We start from the raw sequence: 27,433 nt of genomic DNA on the forward strand, positions 1-27,433 counted from the left end.
CTAGAGGCCCACCCGCTGGGTTGGGTAAGGACCAAGACCCCTGACGGAAACCAGCTCTGTCATTGAAGTGCATCTTTAGCTGCATGTCAGATTATTGCGTCCCTTTCCCTGAGGAGGTGGTAGAAATCCTTTGCTTGCTCTCAATGGAAAATCCATCAGAACTCAGCAGCAGAGAATCCTGACTACTCAACCATGGGCTCCTTACGCAAATATTTGGCTCTACTCAAAAAGCAAGATAGAGTAGACTACAGGATGTGTGTCCCAGCTGAGTTCCTTCCACCGCAGTGCAGCTTAGGAGGATGAGCCCAAGGTGAGAAGTCAGATAGAAATGGGCAAAGTGGTTATCTCTGTCTCTCCTGATCCCTTGAGAATTGGGCCCTTGGGGATAGATGAGAAACTCCCCATCACTTCTTCCTTATCGTCCCTAACATAAGGGATGCCTGTGCAGAGAAAAATGAGGGCAGATGGACTGCAGGTCCACACTTGGCCCTGCTGTAAATCCAGCCCTTCAGCTGTGCCCCTCCTCCTGCAATCTTATGGAAGGTGTCTACCAGGTGGACAGGGCATCTGGGGATGGGACTTCTCGCCTCCTTGTTCCAGCACTAGGATTTTCCATGTGTGGTTCCTCTTTCCTGTCCTCTCCTCTCCTGGTGCAAGAAGGCACAGACAGGAGCATGTCCAGCCAAGCCCCCAGGGGAGCTGGCAATACTCAGCATGGCCTTGGAGAACCTCCCAAGTTCAACTACAGCTTCCCAGGGAGAGGGAAGGAGGGATTTATGCCCAGGGACTTAGGCTGCCCTCACCTTTTTCACCAAATTCTTACTATTTGGGATTAGGAGAAAAGTGGTCTAGACTTGACTTTGACAAATACTTAGATTCCAGATTCCTGGACTCACTAAAGTCCTAGATTTCAATACCTGTTGAAGTGACAAAGTGACCACATGGGTATGTGTGTTGGGAGGTTGGGATGAGGAAGAGGCAAGGAAGTTACATTTCCTCCTCTCCTTTTTGCGTTAAGCCCTCTATTTGTTTAGAGATGTTTGTGTCACCATCATCCCATGCTGGTCTCTTCATGGAGGTGGTGGAATGTGGCTCTCAGCCTTGGTAGCCCGTTAGGATCACCTGGGGGAATTAGAAGACTCTCAGGCCACACCATAGGCCAATTCAATCAGAATCTCTAGGGGGCGGGGTTCAAGCATTTGTATATTTTTAAAGCTCCCCAGGTGATTCCATTGTGCAGCTAAAGTTGGAAACCAACAGGTCAAGGGAAGTCAGGTAGGTGCGGCCAGGTGAGTGTCTTAGTGCTGACTCCCATGATCTCTTCATTCAGGTGATGCGCCACTGCCTTGGGATTTGTAATTAAAAACAGTGTCTGCAGGTGTTCCTCAAACTTTCCCAGAACTGCCTAATCCCTAAAGCAGGTTGTGGTTGATATGAATTTTAGCAACTAGTAGGTATTACAAATTTTTTTTAAAAATGAAAAAGTTTATTTCACAGGTGATACATGCTGGATACTAGGACACTTTGGGGATCTTGTTGGGAGACTCCTTGTAGGTCAACTATGGGCTACCTCGAGTGCTTCTTTCCTTTTTTGGGCTGGTCATCATACCTCCCTTCCTGTGGGTGGGCTGCAGGAGAGGGAGATGCAAGACATGCATCTCATCCTTTTTTGGCTTCTGTTTTTCCCCACTGAACCCACTGGAAGAAGGGATGGGGAAGAGGGGTAGAGGCAACACCAACCCACAAAGGCACTTTGGGACTGTGGTTACTGAAGCACTTATCACAAGCAGGTCCCTCCTGGAGCTGACTGCAGTTCCAAAGCTTCTTGGCTTTGGAGAAAGTTCTGCCTGAAGATGCTGACATGATCACTTGTTTTCTCCTCCGCCCAAAGGATCTGTTCTGTTCTCAGAATTTGCCTTGGAAGCCGGCATTCTTCCTTTCTAGGGACCAGGGTGTTTGCAAGTGTGTTGTTAACTTGCTGATTATCCCTGATTGCATTTTTTGTGTTTAAAAAGAACTCATTTCCTCGGGCAGGTTTGGATCAGCACTTTTCTGCAGGAAGAATCTCTATACTGTATATGTATACAATTTCTTCTCTCTCTCTCTCTCTTTTTTTTTCCCCTTTGGTTCGGGTGTGTGTGTGTGTGTGTGTGTGTGTGTGTGTGTGTGTTTGAGGTCTCCAGAGGAATCTCTTCAGAGCAGATGATAGGCAGTCAATTTTTTAATAGCTAAATACAATAGGTATATTTTAATAATAGTTCTTTCTATAGGGTTCAGATCATCTCGTGGCTATGGACTGACACCTCTGTCTGTAGAAGGCAAACACACAGCATATTTCATTATTCTCTTGATACATAATACAGTAAATAAACTCTGTAGTAACTAACACTTGGTTGGTTTGGAGCAGTGCAAAGTTTGAGGTGAGGATGGATGTTGGGGCAGATACCAGAATTTATTGTTGGTGACTTGAAGCCTGTTGATCCTGGTAATTGTCATTACGTCTAATCAATCACAAAAATGCATTTCAGGCTTTTAGAAAATTCCCGTTCTCTCCACACACAGTTAATTTTTAGAGTAAGCAGGGAAAACTCACCTGTAAAATATGAAGGGGAAAAAAATCACAGCTGCTAAGGGTCAAGCAGATCTGCATAACACAAGATAAATAGCCTAAATAAATGCCTTCCCATTTTCCTAAAGATAGTGTAAAGTGGGTAGTGAGGATGCATCTATTCCCTCCTCTCTCCCCCATTTTAAATTGCAAATGTCACAGAACTGAATCCAGGGGACTTAGCCCCAGCAGCGGGTCCTGTGTACCAGGCATCTGATTGTCCCACTTTGCAGGATGGGCTGTGCCATTTGATTGTGTGAGGGCTTCATGCTTTAGCAGTTCAAGAGCAGGAAGAGCTGGGAAGGCTCCTGCAGTTTCAGATGGATGTGGTCAGGGCCTGTTGGAGGCGCTCTCTGCGGTCCATTAGCTTATAGCATGCTGGCAGTATTGATGTTTGCTCGGCCTCTCTGGCTTTCCATGCCTCAGTGGCCCCAAAATGTCCCCCCGCTGCACCCCAGGAAGAACGCGCAGATGGGCCCATCTCTTCTATTTGCTTTGGGCTATTTTGATCCCTCATTGGGTATCTTTTCTCCGGAAGACCCACAAGACACCAGAAATAGTTGCTGTGGGAGAGTTGGGGGAAGAGCTATGGACACAGTATCTTCTGTTTCCTGGGGCAAAAGGCTATTAGCTCTGGCTGCAGACTGAACTCCATACAGCCTACTTTGGAAAACTTCATTCCAAGACTCCCAAACCAATTAATGGTCACATTGAACATTCTGGCACACGATGGAGGGAGAAGCGGTCCCAGATTTTTACTTCTAGGTGTGATGTTTATAAATAAAATGTTTGGGTTCTCAACTTCAGATTTGTTCCAGTTGACTTTTAATCTTTTAAACGACTTTAAAATGATGCATATCTGGTTTGGTATATAGTCCAGCTGCGGTGGATCATATTCACCTGGCTTTTTCTGTTTAGTCCAGTCTGTCCCGTTTTGGGCATCCCTGAAGCTCTCTGGGCAATAAAGAGGTACCCCTAGCGCCCTCCAGAGAGCAGCCCCCTCATGGGTCATTGGGAGTTTGTCATTACCTTGAAATGAGTTTAAGCTTGATTGTTTATTTTTAAAACATCCTTAGTTATGAATGTGCAATTTCTCAACAATCTTATAGCCATGAAGAATTGATTCACTGCCAAGGTGTCTAAATTTCAGTACCAGTTTCTCTAAAGAGTTCATTTAGCATGAAGTCAGCCTGTTGCAGGTGGGGTGGAGCCAAGGAAAGATGGGGAAGCTTTCACAGGTTGATCTCTACTCTCAAATCTTAATACACGGGTCTACCTATGTCACATATCATTTGTATGTCCATGTTTTTAGGTTAATTCAGTGAAGAGACATGAGGTCCTCTTCAGCTGGCAAAAAAAAAAGTTGGTTCATTGTCTGCTATCTTTTCCTGCTGACTTGGGCAGGTGCCCAGACCAAAAGCTGCTTGTTTTGAGTCTCAGCTGTTAAGTTTTCAGGTGTTGGGATCCTGCAGTGAAGTACAGTTGTGGGTGTGGGTGATAGGGGCCAGTCTTATTACAAGCACGCTGTTGTGTGATACCCACTGGCCTCCCATCCCCCATCCCTCCTGCTATCTGAAGCTGACATCCTACTCAGGTTGGTTTGATTGATGGCTCAACACGACTGCATAGCCTTGGTATGCCTTCCTGAAAGTGAATTTCAATTCGTTTTCTTTTTACTGAGAATCTTGCCTCTCTTCCCCCATTTCTCAAAGCCAGAACTAGGACAGAAAGGTATTCCAAGAGAAGGTGCTTACCCCTGAGGCTTTACCAAGAGCCAAAGACATTGATGCTATAGTTAAGGTACCGATGATTGCCCCAGCTGGATCCTCCTGTTTTGGGCACTTGCGTAAAAATACAATCATTTCCCCTCCGCCTCCCCCTTGCACCTCCCGCCAGAATACAAACGTGCCTTTGTTCCTAATCTAAGTCAACCCTGAATGGCCTAGGAGGGGGGCAGGGAGTAGTAAGTAATCAGGAGTAAAGGCTAGCTCCTTTCAGAATCCTTCCCCCTGGTGTGGAGAGACAGAAGCACAGAAGCAGGGAGGACGGCTGCTTCTGAGATTTGATTTCCCACCTGGTATTCGGGCTTTAGGACCAGCCCAGCTCTCCACCGGCCCAGCCAGTCAGCCAGCCAGCGGGGGCTGTCGCTAAACGAGCCTGAATAGGGGTCTGATTGCTCCTTTCTCCTCCTCTGCTTCTGATTACCCAGTGAGATTTCCTGGGTATGCTGTATGCTAAATGGCAGAGCAGCCGCCTGCCACTTGCTTCAATTATCCCTCTTTTAACTGCGAGGGAAGAGCAATTTTTTTTACTGCCCCCCCTCCCCCTCCACAATAGCATCTCTGCCTCCTTTAAAGAAATAAGACCCTTCTTCCTAGTCCCCCCTTCAGTGGGGTGAGAGCAGCCTTCTCCCTTCGCATAGCCTGCACACCAGCTGCTGGCTGCAAAGGAGGTGGGCCTTGGGTAATGCTTCGGTCCATATTCAGCAGCGTTGAGGGTGGGGCAGGCATTCTGCCAGAACCCTTCCAGTAGCAGTGAACTTGCATTTGCATTTGGTAATGAGACACCACAGGCCCAGCGCTGGGGGGCTAATCATCAAGTCCCCTATCTCTCTTTGCAGGCTGTCCCGGAGAGGTTTCCAGTTCCTGGAGCAGCTGCCCTCAGCTAGGTACTCTCCCTCCATCACAGGGCAGAAGAGGTGGGGTGTGGGCTGTGCTTGGGGGATGGAACTAACGTGCCCTCCCCGATGATGACTCCTATTGCCCTGGAGTCACTGGCTCTGTTGTGAGTCCAGAACAGTGAGGCCCCAGAGGTGGAAGTGGAGTGAGAGGGGCTTTGAGGCAGGGCTCTGAAGGTCAGGTACCCTTCTTAGACAAAAATAATAATGATGTTATTATTACTATTATTGAGTACCACCATGTGCCTGACATCCTAGGTGCATTGTCTCATCTAATCCTCACAGCACTCCTGTGCAGTTGATATCATTAACTAGCCCTATTTTACAGATGAGGAAACTGAGGAGCAGAGAAATTTAAAACTTGAACGAGGTTTGGTGGGTAAGAACATGGCTTCTGGAGTGAAAAAGATCTGGACTTAAATCTAGGCTTGTCCACTTACATGTTGTCTGTCTTTGGAGAAGGTTTTGGAAGCTTCAGCATCCTCATCAGTAATAATAACAACAAGGATAATAATAATAATAGCAGCTAACAGTAATAATAACAACAAGAATAATAATAATCGCAGCTAACAGTCACGGGGCACTCACTCCATTCCTGCTCTGTATTAGCCCTTGTAACACTCAGAACCACTCTTGACACACTATTATTATTCTAATTTTGTACATAAGGAAGCTGAGGGACAAAGGGTAAATAACTCCCCCAAGGTCACACAGCTCAGAAGAGGCAGGGCTGGAGTTTGTATCTAAACAGTCTGGCTTTAGAGCCCACACGCTTAACCACTGTGCTATCCTGCCTTGCAGCAAAGCAGGGATAACGAGAAGTCATACGTTAGGGAGTTGTTGAGAGCATGAAATGAGATCAAATGTATAAAATTATCAGCATAGTCTCTGGGAGAGAATGAGTCCTGACTCTGGGCTGTTAGCCGCTGGGTGGGTGTAAGAACAAATTATGTGTCGGATTTGGTTTCATAGAAACCCTTTGACTACCCCCACCTCTGCCATTTTCCTTCATCCCAGTTTGAGAAGTGGCAGAGAGAAAAGGAGGGGAATTTCAGGAAAGTATAGAATCCAATCCCATCACCATTTTGCCCCTGCCTAAGAGCATGGGGTCACTGACAATGGTTGTGCCCTTTGGACCGTATGTTGCCTGCAACTGTGATGTTCTTGTCCCCACAGCATCCCGATGAGGTAGGTAGGACAGGCCTTACCATCCCACTGAATAAGTGAGGAGACCCAGACTCAAGGTGCCGTTGGACTTGTGGGTAGACAGCATGAGGGCAAGCTTGGACGCTGCCTATTTGGCAGGTGGCTCTGGGACCCGAGAGCCCAGATCCTCAACATGGCATTTTATTTCTGCTCCTAGGCTCCCTTCATGAACACAAACGGCCTGTGTCTCCATCGTGAAACGGAGCATTCATTGCCTCCCTGGTTGCTGGTGATAAGCAAAATGTCAAACTCCTGGTGCAGGAGGTTATCAGCTTGGCCAGTCCCAGGAGCCTTGCTCCTCGCAGCCAGAGAGAAAGAGAGGATATGAGAGAATGAGAGAGAATGAATGAATGAATGAGTATTCAACTCCCACCCTCAAGACCCTGGTTTGAAATGAAGTGCCTGAGAATGGACCTGGGGGTCCCGAGGGAGTTGGAGCACGGCTTCCCTACACTGGAGCATCGCCGGACAGCACGACCTCTTCAGACTTACCTTTAGTTTCCCAGGTACCAGGAAGTGTCCAGCAGCCCACCCAGGGTTGGTGGTAAAAGGTGGAGCTCCTGGATTAATCTTTCACACTTCTTGCTCTCCTGCTGACTCTCTTCCCAGATAACAAAACCAAACTCCCTTTCTCTCTGTTTATTCTTCTCTTTTCCTTTGTGTGTGTGGGAGGGAGATTAGTACAGAGGTGGATTTGCCACAAAACTAAACCTTTCGTGTATCTTCACTTGCATGGGCCCCTTCAAGGCCCCATGCCTAACACTGTACTGGTGATTTTTTTCTTAAGGAATCCCCAGTATCATAAGCTTCTGGTCCCCACCTCTGTGGCTCTGCCTCTGTTAAGATGGCTTGTTGCTGCCCAGTGACAGCAATGTTGCTCTGGGTGTATGAGTGATTCCCCAGTGACCGATGACCCTTCATCACAGACGCATTTCCCTTCACTTCATGACCAACAGGGCAGGAAGAGCCATGGAGAGGGAGTGTGGGAGGATGAAGGCATGTAGGGATATTGTTTGGGGAGGTGTGGTGGGAGCGGGGGCCATCTAGGGTATACAGTGGGTAACGAGGACGTGTTTAGAAATGTTTGCTGTAGATTTAGAGGACGCGGCTGCTGTTTAAACAGAAGGAGCATCCTGGTCCCTCCTGAGGTTTCCCGGCTGAAGTTGGGATGCTTGGTTTGCCGTGGCTCACTGAGGGGCTGTGTTACAGGTGACAGCCTGTGGATGACAGAGGAGAGGGACAAAGCGTGGCTCTACAGGCCTGTCTCCGTGATCTGTGTGGGAACTGACAGTGCCAGTGGGTTGTCATTACAGCTGTTGTTCTCCAAAAACTGATGTCTTTGGGTGACCTATTTAAAAGCAATATGGGGGCTTCCCTGGTGGTGCAGTGGTTAAGAATCCGCCTGCCAATGCAGGGGACACGGGTTCGAGCCCTAGTCTGGGACGATCCCACGTGCCACGGAGCAGCTAAGCCAGTGCGCCACAACTACTGAGCCTGCACTCTAGAGCCCACGGGCCACAACTACTGAAGCCTGCGCACCTAGAGCCCGTGCTCCGCAACAAGAGAAGCCACCGCAATGAGAAGCCCACGCACCGCAATGAAGAGTAGCCTCCACTCGCTGCAACTAGACAAAGCCCGTGCGCAGCAACAAAGACCCAACACAGCCAAAAATAATTAATTAATTAATTAATTAAAAATAAAATAAAAGCAATATGGGGCCCCTTTAAATGTGTCATCATCTATATCCGCTCTCAAACCTCCACTGCTGTCCACAATATTCCTGCACAATGTATTTTACAAAGTTAAAAAAAAAGTTTTTTTTTTTTTTAATATCCAGGAACTAGTACCAGTAGCTTTTCAAAACAAATTGATCTCATACTCATCCAGCCAAACTACCCAGCTCCACTCTGTGATAAAACTTACTTTGCATGTGGGCCTAAAAATTGTGAATGCTCTCAGCTCTTCAAGGGGGAAATGCAGTTCTCTGGAAGGGTGTGCAAGGTCCCAAAGAGGGTGGGGATGACAGAAAGGCAGGGACACAAGCTGTAGGCAACAGGAACTCCTGGTTTAAGCTGTGAAATGCATTTAAGATGCTTTCGGTTTTACCGAGGCTCTTATTTAAGTTCGGTATCTTTGCACCTAAGGAGACGGCTCTGGGGAGCTTTTCCTTCAAGTTTCTCCGTGAGACTGTACGCATCCAACCCTTTTCTGACATTTTGGCCCCTCGCCTGTGGACTTGGTTCTCCTGAAGTGGTCCTGTTTGCTGGTGCAAGGTCCTTAGGGGCCAGCGTCTTGATAGTCCCATGGTTGTCGGCAGTGTTAGGGCTGGTGTTTCCACTCTGGCAGGCAGGGCATTCCAGGCAATTCTATAACCTCTCCTCCAGCTATGACTGGAATAGAGAAAGTGCAGTGAGAGAGTGTACAGCTTGTATACGCAATACGTTGCTTTCAAATAAAAACGAGTACCCCATTGCAAGGAGGGATGAGCAAGGCTGAAATCACTTCTCTGCGATTCAAACAGTGGGAAAGGGCTCACCAAACACTCACGGTCTCTGCCTTCCTCTCATTCTCTCAGGCTTCTTTCCTCTCCAGAAGGGGTCCTGTCTCACATGGTTAGCCTTGGAGGGCTGAGGGAATGAGGAAGAGTGGGCCTGAGGGTGTTAGGCCTCTCACCCTTAGGATTCTGAAAGACTAATGATCATCATCCTAGCATATTTGCTTGATCTAGGTCAGGAAAGACAAGGCTGGAGTTTAGGCTGAGGCAATGTGCTGTGAGTTCTTCTTTTAAGGAGACACACTGAAATGCGGGGGGACTCTGGTGCTGTGGGAGAAATCCTCTGTGAGGGATGAAGCACAGATCCTGTGACCCATGTAGAGGCCAGTAAGACATTTATATCACCTTCTAGCCATGGCTTTGCTTGTGTAATGCACTGAAAACCAAGGTGCATGTTAAGAATCATGGTGTAATATGTTTGGAGGGGCCTTTTTAAAAAAATTGAGGCATAATTGACATACTAGTTTCAGGTGTATAGCATAATATACAAATTCGATATTTGTATACATTGCAAAATGATCACCACAATAAGGCTAGTTAACATCCACCACCATACATAGTTACAGAATTTTTTTTCTTGTGATGAGACCTTTTAAGATCAGTTCTCTTAGCAACTTTTGAACATGCAATACAGTATTATCAGTAATATAGTCACCATGCTGTACATTACTGGAGGGGACTTTAAAGGTCATTGGGTCTAACTATTCATTTCCCATCCTCTTCTCCACTGTATAAGACATCTCTGCCCCCCCCCCCCAAAAAACCCCTAGTCAACTGCAGTGGCAGGGGCTTGGCACTTTTCAAGGCATCCTGATGTATCTCTGATTATACTGAGTATCAGGGAGCTCTTCCTACATGAGGCCAAGGTCTGCTTCTCAGACACTTCCTCACTGGTCCTCATTCTGATTAAAGCAATCTGACCTTTGCGATGGGCCACGTGGGTGAGGGGGGTGGGTAGGTCATAACATTTCTGGATGATGCTTTGTAGGAATGAACCCTTGTGCAAAGTAAAATTCATAAGGGATTCTCTAATATAGCACTTACAGTATACACACCACTGAGTTATTTAGAATTGACTGCTTCTGATTAATCTTAAACAACATGGGAGGGATTGATGTGGGAAGAGATTCTGATGTAAGCAGGTGATTCATGCTCCAGTCATTTTGTTCCTGGGGAGCTTCTGAAAGATTCATGGTTAGCCCCATCTCTGGCTCTATTATCTGTGCCTCATTTCATCCCCCTAAGACGCCCCATCTTCCTCCATATTCAGCCAGCTTTTCAGCATCTCTGAATTTCCAAGGCGCCCCCTGGAAATCTCTAATGGCAATAAGCAATAAGATGAGAAGTTCTAGAATGCTGTGGAGTAGAGGAAAATGGAATTGGATTGGACTTGCTTTACAAGTCCATCGTGGCAGCCAGGGTCAGACACCCCAACAGACATCAAGATTTTGCTAAAAAGCCTAGTATGATGCTTTAAAAAAAGATAAGGGTATGAGATGAAGAAGTATTGAGTAGCTATTCCTGGCAACTGGCCTTGGAAGCATATGCCCTATTCAAAAATGCTTCCTACTCTGCCAGGTTGCCTTGGGTATCCCATGTTTTTGGCACTGTTGGGAAGAAGTCTCCCAGGGAGAGGATTAGGCAGGGCTAGAAGATGTTGCTCCCACGTTGGCATGAACTGGAAACCCGCCAAGCAAATGCCCTCCTGCACCCAAACGGGGATGAGGCTATTCTTGGCTCTCAGCCACCTCCCCATTGACAGTCATTTTACTGACACTGCAGCAAAGAAAGGAGAATTTGTCTCATAATTCATGGTTTAAAATAGTTTACTTTTAAGAGCAAAGCCCACAGCCATCGTTTTGAGTCCAAGCATTAAAATATACTCAGAGTCACTGACTTCTACTGTGCAGTCCCATTGCCTAGCCAGGTTCTATGTACTGCATGCCCGTGCAGGGAAATGGGCATGACCATCTCACATAGTCATGTGGTAATTGCCACGTGGGAAGAAGATGATTGGGTTTTAGTTGCTGTGGGAACTTTGTTGTTTGCTCATCCTGATGTTGTTTTCAGCCTTGTGTTAATGCAGATTGGAGCTATTTTTTCCTTGTGTAGAATATATAACCAGTGGCTACGTTTTAATGTGTCTCGTGGCTCTGTTTGGCTTTCACAACCTTAATGCAAGTTGCAGTAGCTCAGCTGGGTTTCCTGATTCCTTTTGCAGGAGTGTATGTGAGGAGGAACTCTCTTTGAGACCTGTAAGACATGAAACCATGGGAAGACTCTGTTTCCCTTTGTTAATTAATGTTCCAGGCTTGTATGCTAAATGGCATGTCTCTGGTATCTGACAGAAAGCAGGTGCTCGATAAATGTTTGTTGCCTTAATAAAGCACACTCTGTGTGTATGCGTGTGCATGCATTTCATGTTTTGTATGCATACCTATGCGTGTGCTCACTAACGTGTGATGGATGGATGCAGGTTCCCATCAAGAACGTGAGCTCAATAATGTCTGTTTAATACATTGATTATAGCTATGACTTGGACCACAGTGGCATGGGCCACCATTGGAAATACCTTGTTTTAATAGGAAAAGTGGCGTGTTTGCTGTGGGGCAGTTTTCACAGAATCTGTGTCAAACACATGTACGTTCCACTTGGTTTGATCTAGTTGAAGATGAACTAGCAAGACTTTTTTTTGTTTGTTTATGAGCCAGTGGTTTCCTGTAACAATCATAGACAGCAGCCAGCCTGGGACCATGTAAATGCTTGTGGAATGGCTGTTTGAGGCAAGCACGTTGTTGTCACTGGAGATGGAGAGGCCCCATTAGCTTGTGTGGATTCCCTGGAGAAGAGGAGGCTCACTGGGGACAAGATAATTGTCCTCGGATATCGGAAGAGCTGCCATGTAGAGGAGGGAGTGGATATCAGACTCTAGGGTTGAAGGGATCAGAGCTACAGAGGAGGATTTCTGATGCTTAGAGCTGTTGGGCCATTGAATGCACAGCTTTGCCAAGTCCTATTGCTGGGAGGGGTGCAGTAGGTGCTGGAGTGACACCTGTCAGAAGTGTGTGCTGGTGTGTACGTGCCTTCAAACCAAGGACTCCATGGTTCTGGGGGTCTCAGCAGCCAGGCCTACCCTTACGTTTGATCATGTACGTCCTCTGCAGTTCAGGGATGTGGAAAGATTATTCTCCAGATCAGTGGCCTTCAAAAAGGGGCACATGCAAAGACCACTTGGGGGGATATAGGAAGGAAACAATTAAAACGTATAGTTAACTTATATGCAAATTATTTATAAATAAATATACATCTCTCAGGAGAACATAGTAAAATTATTTTTCCTAATGGGGAGTTGGTTCAGAAAGCTTTGGAGGTCACTGATCAACACTTAAATCTACATTTATCTCTAATTGGTTATAGTTACTCGACCCCCAGGCTCGCAGGTTTCAGGTAGAGGCTGATTCCCAAAGTGTTCTGGATGCCAGTGGGGTGTGTCTTCAGCTCTACTCTGTCTTCAGCTCTGTGTGTGGTGGTCTTGGTTGACCTGGCCAGGTGGCTTTGGAGGGTCCCATGGGAAGTTACTCCAGTGACACCTTCCTCTTTCAGAGGCCTCACTGTTTGGAATTATTGATAATATCTACTATCTCAGAGCTTTTTTCAGCATAAAAAAATCATAGTGTTTGCTGGGGCAACTTTGGATTGTGTAAGAGAACAAAGTCTTTGAAGTATGTTCAAGCATTTGCAAAGCAGTCCTTGATGTATAATCATCTATTTGTTGAAATAGACCGTCTGTTTACTGGAATAAGTGCATTTTCTGACATTCACTGAGTGAGTGCCTGTTGTCTACCAGTGTGGGCACTGCCCTTGGGGATCTTATGGTCTAGTTGGGAAGGCTTTCAGGCAAAGAGGTGTTGTACACATTAGAGCCGCTAAAATACCAGGTGGAATGTTTGTGGAGTAGCTCAAAAGGGAATGTTCCACCTGCTTGGGGTATGAGGGTGTGTGCTTAGGCTGGGAGCCAGGGGCTGGAGGACATCTTACAGTGGAAACTCTTAGGCTGGACTTGGAGGCTTTAACTAGCAGACTGGGAGGAAAGGGGCCTCAGGGCAGCCCTATGAAACAGCAGGTGCTCTTGCCAGTAGTTTGCGGTAGTTAATGTGGCTGGATTAAAGGGTTGAGGCCCATGGAGGAGGAATATGAGGAGCACTGAGGTAGTGCAGGTCTTAAATGTTTGTAAGGATTTGGGACATTGTTTATTCCTGCACCTGGGAGCCATTGGAAGCTTTTCAATTGAGTAGTGACCGTAAGATTTGAATTTTAGAAAGATGGCTCTGGGGCAGTTTGCATGACGGATTGGTTGGCAACTGGAAGGCAGAAAGCAGGGGGGCCAGGTAGAGACTACTGTGTGGTTTTGGTGAGAGAAGAGTCAGTACTGGGGGAGTAGTGATGGAAGAAGGGCCAACTGCAGAGATGTTAAGAAGAGGCACTTAATAATTGGAAAGCAATGACCTTTAGTGGGTTTGGACTCAGGCTACCTGGCTCTGACACATACTAGTTGTGTAAACTTGGGCAAAGGACTTCACTTCTCTGTGTTTCAACTTAAATATTTGTGAAATGGGTGTAATAATAGTGCCCACCATTTCAGATTGCTTTCAGGCTTCAGTGAGATATCACACATAGAATACTTAGAACAATGCTTGGCACACAGTGAGCATTCAGTGAATGTTAGCCATTATTACTAATTATTATTGATGATGATGGTGATGATTGAAAAGGGGAAAGAGGAACTTTGATAATATGCTCTTTTGGTTGGAGGTATAGCTAAGAAAGTCAGTGGGAGGAGCAGATTTGGGGTGAAGCTGGGAGAGGGGTAATAATAAATTTTGGTTTGTCCATGTCCCTCCCACCTTCTCTTCAGAACCTGTAGGATACCTGCAGGGAGATGTTCAGAGGCAGGTGAGGGCAATGGTTGTGCTAGGGAGGAGGATGGGACTGGGCAGATGTCAGGGTTGTTGTTGTAGGGGTGAGGGAAGGCTGGCACAGGAATGAGGTTGTCCAGACAAAGAGTCTAACTGAGAGGAGAAGGAAGCTAAACTCAGAACCTTCCGGAACCTTAATATTTAGGATAGTAGAGGAAAAGGAATCCACAAGATAGATTGAAACAGATTACCAGAGATATAGAAGGAAACTAGGAACAAAGAAAAGTTCCTTCAAATTCTTTACTGGGCAATGAATGAAAAAATACACCTTCTCAACCTGGTTGAAGTTGGGGCATGCATTTGAATATAATAAAACAGCATCGAAAGATTACGTAATTTAGTTTTAAAAACTATTCACGTTGGTCTTTCTTCTGCCTTCAATTTAGTGAGATCTGTCCATTTGGGAAAATTTCTACAAATGGAAATTTACGTCTCATATAGAGATGATGAACCTGAGGGTCTTGGATGTTCTGCTCATGAACATGATAGAGTTTCTGGCTCCTAGAATGTTAGAATCTCATTGGAATCAAGAGCTCAAAGATCTGAAAGAAACAAACCCAGAAGAGTGAAGTGATTTGCCCAAGATCAGCAAGTTGGTGTTCTGATTTGTACTTCGTGTTTCTTTGAGACCATGTGAGCTAAACATAAAATGCCTTAGCTACATTTTTCTTGGAATTGGGCATTGAACTCTCAGGATACCAGTGGTGACACTCAGCTCAAAGCCACACACCTTCTCCTGGGCTTGGGGAAGAGATTCCTCTCACTTTGGCTCCTGGGAGCTGAAAGAGCAAGATCCCCTAAACTGGAGGTGCTAGAAGCCCCGGCTCAACAGCCAGGGATATAAGTACTGGTAATTAATTCACTGTGGTTTCTCTATCTCTGCCCAGGGTGGGGCGCTTGGAAAGGAAGCAAAATACTTTCTTAAGGAAATCAAGGCTCGGTTCTGGTTGCCTGCTTGCTGCCTTCCTCCTGTCTCCGACTCTCCGGGCCCGGGGGTGGGGATCGTGTGTGTGTCCATGCTCCAAATGCTTGCTGTGCATCATGGTTTTCCAGGAATTTCAGGACACAGGAATTTTCGCCCAGCTGTGTTGTGTATTGCTGTTCAGCAATCTGAAGTTGCTTATCCAGCGTAACTCAGAATGGGGAGCCTGGGGAGGAGGGGGAACGCCTTCTAACATTTTTCAAAGCAGAAGAAATTGAGGTGTTAGGGGCCCAGCTGGCGTGTGATGAGAACCAAGAAATGGAGCATACGTGAGCATGCATGCTCACATGAAATCTCTTACAGAAACCCAGGGATGTTATTTGAAAGTACCTCTCCCACCCCCTACAACATGACACACTGACTGAGGGCCCACTATATGTCAGGAGGAGCACTGGGGGTAGAGTGGTGAACAAGACAGTCATGGCTTCATGCTGCTTAATTAGCCAAGCAATAATCAAGTGATGGATGCTCTGAAAGGAGAAGGATAACATAACAGTGGTCTCTGTGCTTTCAGGAGTCCCTCTTCACGCCTGGCAGAGCAAAGACTCTGTGAAGTTCAGGGGTGTGATTAAGACACTCCAAGGAATTACAGGAGGTCCAGGGCTTTTTCTGGACCCAGTGCTCAGGCCGGCTCTCCTAGCCTGAGTCTCCCGGCCAAGGATCACAGGTGAAGTCAGTGGATTTAGGGCTCAGTTTAGCTTTATGCCCCGTTCTAGTCATTCTTACTGAGTATGGCCTCAGTGATGCCAACTGTAATATCATGGAAATCGTATGATTTATCAGCTGTCTATTTTGATTGACTAAATTTAATAACAATGGTGATGATGAACTAATTCTCATGAAGTGCTTTCTATGTGCCAGGCACTGAGCTAAGTGCTTTCAAATGTGACTTCCTTTGATTTTCCCAGTCACTCTCACCAAGGAGGTTCTATTGTTTTTCTGGTTTTCTAAACCAGGGAACAAGGTTGAAAAGAGAAAGCAATCTATCTGCCTAAGACATGAGTCTGGGCAGTTGGATGATCTGCAGTTTGAGTTCTTATCGCCTCACTCTGTCCCCTCTTCAACCTGGCACTGAACGGTGGCTTCTGTGGCCATTGAAGACCCAATTCCGTGCTCTGCTGGCCCAACTGGGGTGCCTCTAGCATGCAGGGGCACTGCCTTTCTTCTCTTCACTAACCTGTCTTCTGACTTCTCCCTCTCCTGCACATGACTGACTTTGATCCCAATTCAGGCACATGTTGCAAAGAGGGACGTAAAAACTGTCCTGGAATTCCCCCTCCCACCTCTCCCCGAGCCTTTATCCTTGGTGTCTTATTTCATCCCGTGAGCTCTAAATGAACCATGAACTACTTGCACTGGAATCCCATATTTTCTCAGTCTTTTATAACCCACGGTCTCCAAGTCATTTTCTTGTCAGCATAGTCCCACTATCCAAGAGGCCTTGGTCAAGCTTTGGTGGAAATCTTTTGCTTGTATTAAGCTGTAAAATGAATATTGTTACGATTTGCATATCCAACCCCAGCACATACATTTTTATCACCCTCCCCCATCTTGAACATCACAATCCAACCTTCTTCTTTCATGAAACTGTGACTTAAAGAAGCAAGGTAACTTACAATAGGCCACTCAGCTGGTAAGTGGCCAGGGGACTGGGGCTAGAGCCCAGGAAAACTCACTCTGAGTCTAGCACCCATTCCCCTACATCACGCTCAGAAAAGAGAATCGATTGATTCAGAAGAACACTGATTGCCAAGCACAATCCATGGTGATCAAAACAGCTGTGCCGCCTGTCTTCATGGAGCTTACAAATTAGAGCTATGGAAAACATAAACCAATACATGTACAATTACAATGGTGATGAGTGCTGCAGATGGAAAGAACAGGATGAGGGGAGATCTAGTGAGAAAAAGGGTGTCACTTCTCTGAGGAGCGACATCTAAAGATGAGGAGGAACAGAGAGAAAGCAATGGAGAGGGGCTGCGTACGTGCATTGTCACCTGTTCAGTTTAAGGACAAGGTTGATCCGTCTAATATCCGTGGCAGGAACTATGTCTTTTATGTATTTGTTTGGGATATGGTTGATGGGTAATACAGATGGATGGGTGGATGGATAAAGAACTGTCTGGGGCTGGGGAGGGAAGCCTTCAGTGTGACAGCAGGAGGAGAGCTGATCTTGTCTGGTAAGTGGGCATAAACCTGGACATCTCCACCCAGAGTTCAGAATCCTACCGGGGAGGATTTGGGAATAGAATCTCTCTCTAAAGGAAGCTCTGTGTGGAGAAGGTGAAGATGAAAGGCTGCTGGAACAAGAAAGCCACAGTGAATGTCATTTGCCGCCAACCTAGAGAGACTTGTTCCTCTAAGAGCCATACAGCGTGAGTCCCACCCACAGCCCAGAGATCAGCTCATGCATTTCCAGTAGCTTCCCTTTCTTCCTAGCACTTACATTCTTGCTCCCTGCCCTCCCAGGTCCTCCCTCCTGCCACATGTGTTTTCTTGGTAGGTGAAGAGGTAGAGGGGGTTGCCCTGATCAATCCATGCTTTTTAGCTGTTGTTACCAGGCTCATTTATTTATTTATTTATTACTTATTTTTAACATCTTTATTGGAGTATAATTGCTTTACAGTGGTGTGTTAGTTTCTGCTCTATAACAAAGTGAATCAGCTATACATATACATACATCCGCATATCTCCTCCCTCCTGCGTCCCCCTCCCACCCTCCCTATCCCACCCCTCTAGGTGGTCACAAAGCACCGAGCTGATCTCCCCGTGCCATGCAGCTGCTTCCTGTTAGCTATCTATTTTACATTTGATAGTGTATATACGTCCATGCCACTCTCTCACTTCGTCCCAGTTTACCCTTCCCCCTCCCCGTGTCCTCAAGTCCATTCTCTACTCTGCATCTTTATACCTGTCCTGCCCCTAGGATCTTCAGAGCCATTTTTTTTTTTTAGATTCCATATATATGTGTTAGCATACGGTATTTGTTTTTCTCTTTCTGACTTACTTCACTCTGTATGACAGACTCTAGGTCCATCCACCTCACTACAAATAACTCAATTTCGTTTCTTTTTATGGTTGAGTAGTATTCCATTGTGTATATGTGCCACATCTTCTTTATCCATTCATCCAATGATGGACACTTCAGTTGCTTCCATGTCCTGGCTATTGTAAACAGAGCTGCAGTGAACATTGTGGTACATGACTCTTTTTGAATTATGGTTTTCTCAGGGTATATGCCCAGTAGTGGGATTGCTGGGTCGTATGGTAGTTCTATTTGTAGTTTTTTAAGGAACCTCCATACTGTTCTCCATAGTGGCTGTATCAATTTACATTCCCACCAACAGTGCAAGAGGGTTCCCTTTTCTCCACACCCTCTCTAGCATTTATTGTTTGTAGATTTTTTAATGATGGCCATTCTGACCGGTGCGAGGTGGGACCTCATTGTAGTTTTGATTTGCCTTTCTCTAATGATTAGTGATGTTGAGCATCGTTTCATGTGTTTGTTGGCAATCTGTATATCTTCTTTGGAGAAATGTCTCTATAGGTCTTCTGCCCGTTTTTGGATTGGGTTGTTTGTTTTTTGGATATTGAGCTGCATGAGCTGCTTGTATATTTTGGAGATTAATCCTTTGTCAGTTGCTTCATTTGCAAATATTTTCTCCCATTCTGAGGGTTGTCTATTCGTCTTGTTTATGTTTTCCTTTGCTGTGCAAAAGCTTTTAAGTTTCATTAGGTCCCATTTGTTTATTTTTGTTTTTATTTCCATTTCTCTAGGAGGTGGGTCAAAAAGGATCTTGCTGTGATTTATGTCAAAGAGTGTTCTGCCTATGTTTTCCTCTAAGGGTTTTATAGTGTACCAGGGGCATTTATATTCCAGAACATCTAAAGAACTTTCAGCTTGGAGTAGTAGGGGTACAATCTGAGGCTGGGAATCAGCTTGATCCTAAATGGCTTATGCTTCCTGGGTTTTAGGCTAACATTTATTGAACACTTACTAGTGTTTTAGGCTCTGTGTTGAGTAGCTTTATCTTTTGTTACCATTTTACGAATGAGAAGACTGAACTGCAGAGAGACTACCCATCTGCCCTCTGCCCAGTGGTACAAAAGACACACAAAAGAACTGGAATGAAATTTTATAATTCTTCAGGAAAACGAGAAAAATAAACATAATGTAGAAGTTTATTGTAAAGACACATTCAATTTTTTTCTTTTAATTCTGAAATTATGCCCTTTTATTTTTGGGGTGTTAAAATGCCTTTTCTTTTTAAGAAACTGTGGTAATACAAAGTGTCATTTTCAGGTTTTTGTTCTTTCTTGGAAAAATGATAATATAATTATCCATTGTTAGTTTCTAAAATTGCTTTAAATTGCTTGAAGTATGAGTATATAAAATCTATTAGTGTGAGAACCATTCTTGCAGGGAATAGCTGGTTCCCATGCTATTTTCTTCCTAGGAGTAAACTATTTGTATAATTTTCTTCACTTTCTATTCTGATTTTTTATCAGAAAAAAATTGCTCCTGGATAGGACCACTGAGATTATATAACTTATTTTTCTTCAGCATTTATCAAGATGTTTTGATTGCACAATTTGACCCTGAGAACTTTTAACTCTATGTCAATATAATCAGGATTATACAAACACTAAAACAGTTTTATTAAGGGGGTGTTTTTTAGAAGCAAATGATGTAGGGCTCATGTAATTCCTCAATCCATTTTTTTTCAGCATAGTTAAACCATTTCTTAATTTTCCAATTCATTTTTATTTCACTGAATTATTTTTAACAAGATCAGTTCTGCTCCACGTGCCTTCTGTAGTGAAGATTTGATTCATCGATCAGTTATTTTTTTGTGTGCTTATCTAATTTTGCCCACGTAGCTTCTACCATTGTGACCACTCTTTTGTGGTCATTATTTCTACTATATCCAATTTTCTCACGTCAGATTCGCTAGTCTAAATTTTGTGAAGAATGTTTGATTCTCCCTTCAGTTTTTCAGTCAATGACAAATTTTACCATGTGCATTTTTAGCCACTGTCAGTTCCATTTTGTGTTGAGTTTTTTCTGACAGGTCTAATTTTTTTCCAGGTCAATTTTTGCAGTTCATAGAACCATATCTTCTTCCTACAACTAAAATCAGTCTCTTTCCTGACAGTTTTTTTTTTTTTTAAAGCAGTTCCAAAACATACTTGAGGGGTCATAACATCAGGGTCAAAATATCCTGTGTCATTTATAGAGACCAGTGACCTAGATGAATTAAGAAACCTACCCAAAGTCATACATAAGGCTCGTGGCAGAGTTCTGTTAGGTCATTTTAGAATATAAAGCATCTCTAGTTCAGTAAAGGGCAGAGTAAGATTGTAAGATTGGAATGATCTTGATGGTGTGCCTTCCTTCTTCTACCCTCCACCTCCCGACCCCTCTTCTGAACTTAACAGAATTCCCAGTGATCCACCTCCCTAAGAAATAGCAGCTGGGGCCACCGTTCGAAGCGTCTTCACTTCTCCCTGCTTCCTAGCTAGGCCCCCCTTAAGCTGTGTGTGATTTACAAACAAGCAGGACCAAAAAGGAAAAATCCTCCCTTGTGGAGAATTAGGTCAGTGGCAGAGTTGGGGAGGGGAGGGATCCAGACCTTCAGTTCTCCCATCCTTCAGTTCACTCCTCTTGCCTGAAGCTATTGGGGCAGAAGCCAGAGGTGCTATTGGGAGCAGACATCTGGGGGTGGGGGGCTGGGGAATGCGTGCAAACATGAAAGCTCTCTGTTTTCCAGCCGCTTGAGGCTCCCCCTTCTCTCAACGTATTTGTCTGGATTACTCGAAGGGGGATATTAGTGTTGTCTAATAATGGCCCTAGATTTATAAGGGATTTGTGTGATTAATTCCCAAGCAAAGTACAGCAGATAGCTTAGAGCTCAGTCTGTGTGGTGGGTCTACACTTCCCATTCTCTGTCCTTTCTAATTGGTTTTGGGGGAGGCTTTCCTCTCTCCTCTTTGTTGTCCTGATTGTTGAAGGCTCTAGCGTTTAGGGCCCCACCGGAGGGTAGCTGAAACCGTTTTCCACTGCTGCGATGCATGAGTGAGTGTCTGAGAAGACAGTGAAATCTCCAGGCTCACACTCTTGTTATTCTGTGAAAGCTGCAGATATTTGGCCACTTGCTTCTCTGTCCCAGTTGCCACCACCATACTCTTAGTACTGGATTCTTCTCCCAAACCCCTCTCAGGGCACTGGTCCCCCAGCTGTGGCACAGTGAGAACAACAGTGAACTGGGATGCAGATGATCTGAATTCTGGTTTCAGCTTCAACATTGTCCAGCTGGGTGGACATGTCAATTCTCCTGTCTTGGGTCTGTTTCTCTCATCTGAGCATCAAAGGATCCTGTGCAACCTTATGCCACTGATCATAATTATAACTAAATAGCTAAATGTCTGTCTGGTTAGTTGTGGCCCATCTCCCCACCTAGACTTTCAGTTCCAAGAGTGCAAGGCCTGTGTCTGTTTTGTTCACTAGCCATCACCCCAGTGCCTAGCACAGTCCCTTGGACATGGATATATGCAACGAGTACACGTCGATGGAATGAACCGGTTAACCAAAAGAGCTGGATCTGCTTGACATACCAGCACTCTTCCACTTCTAAAATTCAGTGTGTCTACTCTACTCTGTTTTCTCTGAAACAATCAAATTTTAATGTTTTTATTGTTTTTAACTGACCACAGACGTTACAAGATAAAAATGGCGATTAATATTAATTATAACTCAAAAAGCATATTATCAATATGTAAAATGTAAATTTCCTTCTAGGGGCTCCCTCTCTGCTTGCTTGATATCTGCAGTTCCTGGCAGTGGAATGCCTCCTTGCCTGGGTTTCTGAGCTCCCTCTAGCAGGGTCTGCAGAATCCTGTTGAGCCTTTTAAAATAGGACTGGTACTAATTAGGCTACATGCATGGTTTTCAGGCTCAAAAAAAAATTATTTTAGGTTCAGAGAAAATACTGTACTGATTTCACATCACAACACACCCTTGCTTTGCAAAGACAAGAAATCACCCTTGTTCATTTCCTGAAAATGAAAGAAAGGGAAGGGTATAAAGGAAAGCAGAAATGCTGACAGGCGCTAGTAGTGAGAAAGCCTCTGTTAGGGCTACTTGCTTTCTTCTGAGGTTCCCCAGGTCATTAGAAACTCCTTTTCTCAGGGCAAGGACCCTTGGGAAAGCACTCAGTTGAAACTCTCCAGCTAGCTTGAGCCAATATATGACCCCCTCCTTTTCAAGCCCCTGGCAGAAACTGCAAATCAATCATGACCCTCTTTTCTTTCTAAGAGCATATGCAGCCTCAGACTCTTTCTTAACACGTTACTCCGGGATGTTACCAATCAAAGAAAATGGAACTAAGCATGGTGCCAGGCAGGTCATCAGGCATTGTATATACAATTGACTCTTTTGATCTTCTTAACAACTCAAATTGATGTAATGATTCCCATCTCACAGATGAAGTTTAAGTAACTTATCCAAGGTCACGTAATAGATAACAAAGTTGGGATTTAAGCTCAATGCTTATGGTCTTTTTGGTGTACTACATGCCTTGCTGGGAGCCCATCTCTCAGGGATGTCAATCTGACCACTGGCCTGTTTTGGTAAAATGTTCTTACAAGATTTCTCTCCACTTAATTGTTGCTGTTTATCCTCTGGGGACCAGTGCAAGGTTTCTCCAGCAAAAGACTTTGAAGCAGTCTCTGTCAACCCCAAATCCCCCGTTAATGCGAAGTGTGATACTAGATGGCCGTATATGGCCGCCCTATCATGTTTATACACTCTCTTGGTTATTAGATTTACTATAACTGCATCCCCGGCAGTTATTTTGAGTCTCTAGCACCTAAGTCCCTGTCTGGCATGTAGTTAGTGGTCGATAAATGTTAGCTATTTCAAACTGAACCAGATACAAAGTCTCACTATGGGAACTGAAAGGGTGAGGATAAAGGCTTGTGATAAATTGAAAGGCTTCCCAGCTGTTCTGAGAGCCTCAAAGCCAGCCTTTCTCAAACTGTGTTCTGTGAGATGTTACTAGGTGTTTTACAGAGGAAAAAGTGTCCAATGTTCCAAAAACACTGGGAAAACTGCAGACTATATCCCCCTCTTGGACTTCACAATGTACCTTAGTGTAGGTGTGGCTTTCTGAAGTCTTGCCATAGAGATACTTGATTACCTTGCTTTAGCTCACTGTTTTCTAAATGTATTTGACCACACTTTTTTTTTTTTTTGGCAAGGAACTCCTATTCACATCTTGCTAGGTGTTGTATTTTTATGGCATTCAGTTTTGGGTATGTTGCCCCAATTTATAATTCTTTCTCTGACATATGGATCTGGAGATCCTGCCCAGCAGAAGATATTGTGGACACTCAACAGTTTCCATCAGTTTTCCACACCGATTTCTTGAAATTTGCCCCCATGTCCCATAGAGTGGTAGATTTGGGTGGTTAGACCAGTGAAGGAAGAAATAATAGGGGAAGGATGGGTGGTACTGTGGGAAGGAAAAGGGCTTTATATTCAGAGAAATCTGAGTTCGAATCATCGCTACTACTTATGAGTTAAGTGGACTTGGGGATATTAACTTCTCTGAGCCTTGGTTTCCTTGTGTGTTAAGTGGGGATAACAACAGTATCTACATCAGGATCAAATGAGGTCATACACATCCGACACTGCCACAGGTACCTGACACACAGGAGGCCTTCAGTAAATAGCAGGGATTATAATGAACTGTGATCCCTGTATTTCTCTTCTTTTAAAATTTCTGTTGTAACATCATTGTGAATAGGGACTCTGCTTAATGTTTTTCATACCAGGATGTAGCATAGGGGCCAGTAAGGAATTGCCACTCGATTAATATTTCTGGAGTGAACACAGGAATGACAGCACTTTATTGTTTACAAAATGCTTCCACATTTACGGTCTCATTTCAACCTCACTGCAACCTGGTCATGTAATTGGAGTCATTATTCTTGCTAGTTATGGATGGGAAAGCTGAGGCTTAGAGAGGCTGTGTGAGTTGCCCAAGGTCAGAGAGCTGGTAGTAGGCTGGAAAGTCAGGGCTCAAAACCAGGGCTTCCCTAAGCAAAATGTGGTGTACAGTAGTCCCCTCTTATCTGCGGTTTTGTTTTCCATGGTTTTAATTGCCCACAGTCAACCATGGTCCAAAAAAATGGAAAATTCAGGAAATGAACAATTTCATAAGTTTTAAATTGTGTGCATTTCTGAGTAGCATGATGAAATCTTGTGCCATCCTGCTCTGTCCCACTCGGGATCCCCACCCATCAACATCATCTGATCCTGACATCCAACCATTGACATCATCAGTGCTCCAGGATCATCCAAAGTAGATAATCTTTCTTCTGACCTATCATCAGAGGGTCATTAGTAGCTAAATGCTACATCACAATGCCTACATCATTCACCTAACTTCATCTCATCATCTCGCATCATCACAAGAAGGGTGAGTACAGTACAGTAAGATTTGGGGAGAGAGAGAGACATCACATTCAGATAACTTTATCACAATATAATTGTTCTATTTTATTACTAGTTATTATTGGTCATCTCTTACAGTGTCCACCTGCTATGAGGACTTTTCTAAAACCCTTGTCTTGTTAGGTGGGGGCCTACTGCAGGTGCCAGCCTCATGGCCTAAGGTGGGGAGTAGCAGTTAGCCAGAGATGCCTTTTGTTTGCAAGGCTTAAGCAGCTGGATAATTTATAAATTAAACTTTATCATAGGTATATATGTACAGGAAAAAACATAGTATATATATAGTGCCCAGTGTTATTTGCAGTTTCAAGCGTCCCCTGGTGGGTCTTGAATGTAGTCCCCATAGATAAGGGGTGAACTACAGTATACAAACAATGGAGTTTATTCAGCCTTTAAAAGGAAAGAAATTCTGACACATGCCACAACATAGATGAAGCTTGAGGACACTGTGCTAAGTGGAATAAGCCGGTGACAAAAGGACAAATACTCTATGGTTCCACTCATATGAGGTTCCTAGAGTAGTTAAACTCCTAAAGACAGAAGGTGGAAGGGTGGTTGCCAGGGGCTGGGGGTAGGAGATACAGATAGCTGTTGTTTAATAGGTACAAGACTTTCAGTTCTGTAAGATGAAAAGAGTTCTGGAAATGGGTGATGGTTGCACAACATTATGAATGTACTTTACACCACTGAACTGTGCACTTAAAAATGGTTAAGGCGGTAACTTTTATGTTATGTGTATTTTACCACAATAAAAATTTTAGGAAAACAAAACAAAAACCCCAGGGCTTCTGATTCTAAGCGAGGGGCTGTTTCCCACATTCTACAACAGCGCCCCCTACAGAGGAGCAGACATAAGCCTCCTCTTCCAAGGCTCTTTGTACTGAATTGCAGAATTTGCAGAACTCACCTCCACTGAAACCCTTGCTTCTTCCAGATCGTTCTTCCAATTGGCATAAGCCCCGAGGAGTTAGTCTTTCCAGAGAGTGAGGAATTCTTGGAAAGAGGGCAAAAACTCTGTCTCATGGAAATCGCTCAGGTGAGGAAATGTAATAATTATGATTCGCCAGCATTGATTAGCACTCCCTCAGTGCCAGACACCCTCTCAGTGCTTTTGCATACATTAGCTCCTTATAACCCTAACATCAGTCCCCGTGAACTCTTTTCATCTTGCAGAATGGAAGATAAGTAGATTGTCCCCATTTTACAGGTGGGGAAGTTGAGGCTCAGGTTAGTTAACATGCGTGAGCTCATATACGTAGTGTGTGGAAGAGCCAGGATTTTCACTCAGCTCTTCCTGCCTCTTAACCCCTGTGCTCTCTGCAGGAGACAGGGAGATTGAAAATGTCTGCATCTAGGCTGTTTTCCTAATATGAGGATTGACTGATTTCTTTCCCCTCCTGTGATGCACTCCTCTCTATCCTACCAGATGATGGGACATCCTCTCATGTGGGTCAGTTTCTCCTTTGATTTCCTGGTGTTCTCTGAGATGCAGGTGTGTACTTTTCTCCCTGTGGGTCATGCTCATTTGGGGAGGCCAACACCCATTTCTTTACCTAAGAAGTTGGCATTTGGAGCCTGTCTCCAGCAGTGTCCATCTGCTGTGAGGACTTTTCTAAAACCCTTGTCTTGTTAGGTGGGGACCTACTGCAGGTGCCAACCTCATGGCCTAAGGTGGGGAGTAGCAGTTAGCTAGAGATGCCTTTTGTTTGCAAGGCTTAAGCAGCTGGATAGAAGGCTCAACTGGGTACTTTCCCTTTACAAGGGAGGTATCAACAAGCCAGAAGAAACATTAATAATAACAGTTTCAGTAAGTGTTTATTGAATATTTACCCTGTGCCTGGCGTTGTACCAAGCACTTCGTATGAATCATCTCATTTGGTCCTCATAGCAGTCATTTCAATTAGGTACAGTCAGTTCTGCTATAATGCTTGTTTTGAAAATGCAAATTTGTTCCAATGCTATTGATATATTAGGGAACAATTTGAGCATAATAATTTCACTTTTGATTATGCATGATTTTGCCCATGAGAAGCTCTAGGTGAAGGCAGAAAACTACAGCCAGATGAACCAAACTGTGTAGGAATGCACAAAACGCACACACCTAAACACGTGCCAGCTACTTCAGTTACCAGGCATGTTATGAGCCACACCCATCAACATCTGGTGTTATAACTTCCTGTCCAATTTCAGATGACCCTTCTTTCATTACTTCAAAGCAACCTGCAAGTTTCCCACTTCCACAAGCAACTTCAGGTCTTTTTCAAGTGCTATACTTACTGTATTATTTATGCGTTCCTTAACCACTAACATGTGTAAAACGGGTTCCTATCTTTCATTATGTGTCACTGATGAAATTTTGGGGTACTGTGCCCCAATCCTGTTTTCCCTGTAAGCCCTGTGGTTTCTACTATGTGATTTTGCACAGCACATTGACTTTTAGGGATGCATGGGTGCTTCTAGCAGAATTAACTCCACTGCTATTATTCCCATGCGGCTGAAGAGGAAGGTAAAGTAAGAAACTGAACAAAAATATTTTTAATAACAAATAGCAAAGACAGGATTTAAAAAGCCCAGATTGCTTTACCCACCGCCCCCCCCCCCCCCCGTCTGTGCTCAGAACCTGTAAAGAATTAAAAAAAAAAACATGAAGAACAAAGCCCACTGTCTGTGCTGATCTCCGACTGTATCTGTAAGAAGTAGATTCCCTCTCCTCCCAAGTGTCGGTCAAGCTCAGTCTCCTCAAGCCACAGCCACTACAAGTGTGTTGTAGCCCCTAAAGTGTTCGGGCGCAGCGGTGACCTGGCCCACAGGAGTGCCATCCTTGTTCCTTCCTGTTTTTCATCCTGCTCCTCTCCCTGCCTCTGCCTTCCCAGGCAGGCTGGCACCTGACACAGCAGCTACCCCTCCGCTGCATCT

The 27,433-nt window shown here is 44.7% G+C and overlaps 1 protein-coding gene across 7 annotated transcripts in view; it reads left to right on the forward strand.

Moving 5' to 3' along the window:
• Nucleotides 1-27,433, forward strand: part of NRXN3 (neurexin 3) — a 1,690,724-nt gene that overhangs the window by 67,381 nt on the left and 1,595,910 nt on the right. The gene's annotated exons all lie outside the window — the stretch shown is intronic.

The sequence above is a fragment of the Balaenoptera ricei genome, chromosome 2 (genome assembly GCF_028023285.1).
Source record: "Balaenoptera ricei isolate mBalRic1 chromosome 2, mBalRic1.hap2, whole genome shotgun sequence".
Taxonomy (NCBI): domain Eukaryota; kingdom Metazoa; phylum Chordata; class Mammalia; order Artiodactyla; family Balaenopteridae; genus Balaenoptera; species Balaenoptera ricei.